We start from the raw sequence: 4,299 nt of genomic DNA on the forward strand, positions 1-4,299 counted from the left end.
AACCTTTCCAGTTTTGGCAAATGGAAAATTTTGGGACCTTAGGCTATGATACTCAGGTATTCAACTTAATTTGTAAGAAATAAACGTTTAGCAAGCAGGATGTAGAACCATCTATTCAGATAAAATGATTCCAAATACATTTACTTACAATACTTACTTCTTATTGGAGACTAGTTTCAAAACTGAGTAGAGGGCTATTTCTTGAGAATTATACCTAGTAATACAATTCAGAGATATTTCTCTTCACAAAAAGAAAACCACACAGTCAATTATTTCCTGTAGTTGATATATATAGAAACGAGTTATGCATTTAATTTATTTTTTCTAGATCCAGTTACACCAATAAATATAATTGCATAATTTAGAATTTCTATCCTGAAAATAAGTTCATTTCAAGAAATATGATTTTATTTATAAAAAAGGCTTCATGTTGACAAAATTAACCTAAAAGCACTAGACCTGAAACCCATAATGAATTTCTAATTTATCTTCACAAAAAAACACAGAAAAATATTTCCTGTAAACTATATATTTATTATAAGATAGTAGCAATTATAATAATAATGTTGAATCTGGACACAACACTGAATAGAGTGAAACACTGAATACAACACCAATAAGTCTATGAATTTAAATTTTTGAATCTCCCTAAAGTACTGCTTATCGAATTTAGGCTTCTCCCACCCCAAACATCTCTAATAACATAAAACCAGCATAATAATTAGACATTAATCTAAGAAATGCTTTGGTTGTGCTGAAAAGTCTAGTAAAGTGAAGGTAGAATACATCCTCTAACAGGATTGAGACCAGAACACCGCATAAGAGGGAACACAGAACAAAAATCCTTCATTTGGAACAAAAATCCATCCACCTACAATGCCCTTTTTATTTTATTTTATTTTATTTTATTTTATATTTATTTTTACAGGTAAATATTTTACTGTGTTTCAGCTTTACTGTCAGAGTCCAGCTTTTTTCTCATTTTATTTTACTTTAAGTTCTGGGATACATGTGCAGAACGTGCAGGTTTGTAACATAGGGCAGTATGGCCATTTTCACGATATTGATTCTTCCCATCCATGGGGATGGAATGTTTTTCCATTTGTTTTTGTCCTCTCTTATTTCCCTGAGCAGTGGTTTGTAGTTCTCCTTGAAGAGGTCCTTTACATCCTGTATTAGTTATATTCCTAGGTATTTCATTCCCTTTGTTGCCATTGTGAATGGAAGTTTATTCATGATTTGGCTCTCTGCTTGTCTATTGTTGGTGTAAAGGAATCCTTCTAATTTTGGCACATTGATTTTGTATCCTGAGACTTTGTTGAAGTTGCTTAAGAGCTTGAGGAGACTTGGGGCTCAGATGATGGGATTTTCTAGATATCAGATCATGTCATCTGCAAACAGAGACAATTTGACTTCCTCCCTTCTTATTTGAATACTTTTATTTCCCTCTCTTGCCTCATTCCCCTGGCCAGAACTTCCAATACTATGTTGAATAGGAGGGGTAAGAGTGGGGATTCTTGTCTTGTGCTGGTTTTCAAAGGGAATGCTTCCAGCTTTTGCCCATTCCGTATGGTATTTGCTGTAGATTTGTCATAAATAGCTCTTACTATTTTAAAATATGTTCCATCGATACCTAGCTTATTGAGAGTTTTTAACATGAAGGGACGTTGAATTTTATCAAAGGCCTTTTCTGCATCTATTGAGATAATCATGGGGTTTCTCTCATTGTTTCTGTTTATGTGATGGATTACCTTTATTGTTTTGTGTATGTTGAACCAGCCTTGCATCGCAGAGATGAAGCAGACTTGATTGTGGTGGATAAGCTTTTTGATGGGCTGCTGGATTTGCTTTGCCAGTATTTTATTGAGAATTCTTGTTCAACAGGGATATTGGCCTGAAGTTTTCTCCTTTCATTGTGTTTCTGCCAGGTTTTGGTATCAGGATGATGCTGGCCTCACAAATGTGTTAGGGAGAAGTCCTTCCTGTTCAAATGTTTGGCATAGTTTCAGAAGGAATAGTACCAGTTCCTCTTTGTACCTCCGGTAGGATTTGGCTGTGAATCTATCTGATCCTGGGCCGCTTTTTGGTTCATACACTATTTATTACTGCCCCAGCTTCAGAACATGTTATTGGTCTATTCAAGGATGCAATCTCTTTGGGGTTTAGTCTTCGGAGCATGTGTGTGTCCAGGAATTTATCTGTTTCTTCTAGATTTTCAAGTTTATTTGCATAGAGGTGTTTATAATATTTTCTTATGGTGATTTGTATTTATGTGGGGTCAGTGGTGATAATTGTGTCTGTTTGATTCTTCTCTCTTTTCTTCTTTATTAGTCTAGATACTGGTCAATTCGTTAATTTTTTTTCAAAAATACACCTCCAGGATTCATTGATTTTTTTGAAGGATTTCGAGTATCTGTATCTCTTTCAGTTTCGCTTTAATCTTAGTTATTTATTGTTTTCTGCTAGCTTATAGATGCATTTGTTCTTGCTCCTCTAGTTCTTCTAGTTGTGATGTTAAGGTGTTGATTGGAGATCTTTCTAGTTTTGTGATGTGGACACTTAGTGCTAAAATTTCCCTCTTAACAGTGCTTTATCTGCATCCTAGACATTCTGGTACATTGTCTCTTTGTTCTAGTTGGTTTCAAAGAACTTCTTGATTTCTGCCTTAATTTCATTACTTACCCAGGAGTCAGGAGCAGGTTGTTAAATTTCCATGTAGTTGTGTGGTTTTGAGTGAGTTTCTTAATCTCGAGTTCTAACTCAATTGCACTGTGGCCTGAGACACTGTTATGATTTCCATTCTATCACATTTGCTGAGGAGCATTTTACTTCCAATTATGTGATTGACTTTAGATTAAGTGCCATGTGGCACTGAGAAGAATGTGTATTCTGTTGTTTGGGGGTGGGGAATTCTGTAGATATCTCTCAGGTCTACTGGATCCACAGTTGAGTTCAAGTCCTGAATATCATTGTTAATATCCTGTCTCAATGTTCTATCTAATATTGACAGTTGGGTGTTAAAATATCTTACTAGTATTATGTAGGAGTCTAAATCTCTTTGTAGGTCTCTAAGAACTTGTTTTGTGAATCTAGGTGCTTCTATATTGGGTGCATATGTATTTAATGATAGTTAGTTCTTCTTGTTGAATTATCTCTTTACCATTATGTAACGCTCTTCTTTGTCTTTTTTGATCTTTGTTGGTTTAAAGTCTGGTATGCCTGAGACTAGGATTGCAACCCTTACTTTTTTCTGCTTTCCATTTGCTTGGTAAATTTTCCTCCATCCCTTTATCTTGAGCCTATGTGTGTCTTTGCATGTGAGATGGCTCTCTTGAATATAGCACACTGCTGGTGTTGACTCTTTATCTAATTTTCCAGTTCATATCTTTTAACTGGGTCATATAGCCATTTACACTTAAGTTTAATATTGTTATGTATGAATTTGATTCTGTCATCATGATGATAGCTGATTATTTTGCACACCAGTTGATGTAGTTTCTTCATGGTGTCATTGGTCTTTATATTTCAGTGTGTTTTTTCAGTGGCTAGTACTGGTTTTTCCTTTCCATACTTGGTACTTTCTTCAGGAGCTCTTTAAAGGCAGACTTGGTGGTGCCAAGTTCCCTCAACATTTGCTTGCCTAAAAAGGGTTTTATTTCTCCTTTGTTTATGAAGTTTAGTTTGGCCAGATATGAAATTCTGGGTTGAAAATTCGTTTATTTAAGAATATTGAATATTGGCCCCCACTCTCTTCTGACTTGGAAGGTTTATGCTGAGAGTTTCACTGTTAGTTTGATGGGCTTCCCTTTGTAGGTGACCTGGCCTTTCTCTCTGAATGCCCTTAACGTTTTTTTCTTCATGTCGACCTTGGAGAATCTGAGGATTATGTGTTTTGAGGTTGATCTTCCTGTGGAATATCTTACTGTAATTCTCTATATTTCCTGAATTTCAATGTTGGCCTGTCTTGCTAGGTTGGGGAAGTTCTCCTGGATGAAATCCTGAAGTATGTTTTCCAACTTGGTTCCATTCTCCCTGCCTCTTTCAGGTAATCCAATCACTTATAGCTTTGGTCTTTGTAAATAGTCCCATAGTTCTCGGAGGTTTTTTTCATTCCTTTTCATTTCTTTCTCTAATGTTGTCTGCCTGCCTTATTTCAGCAAGATCATCTTCAAGCTCTGATATTCTTTCTTTCACTCGGTCGATTCAGGTATTGATACTTGTTTTTGCTTCAAGAAGTTATCGTGTTATGTTTTTCAGCTCCATCAGGTACTTTATGTTCTACTCTAAACTGGTTATTCT

The sequence above is a fragment of the Theropithecus gelada genome, unplaced genomic scaffold (assembly GCF_003255815.1).
Source record: "Theropithecus gelada isolate Dixy unplaced genomic scaffold, Tgel_1.0 HiC_scaffold_15877, whole genome shotgun sequence".
NCBI classification, from domain to species: Eukaryota; Metazoa; Chordata; class Mammalia; order Primates; family Cercopithecidae; genus Theropithecus; species Theropithecus gelada.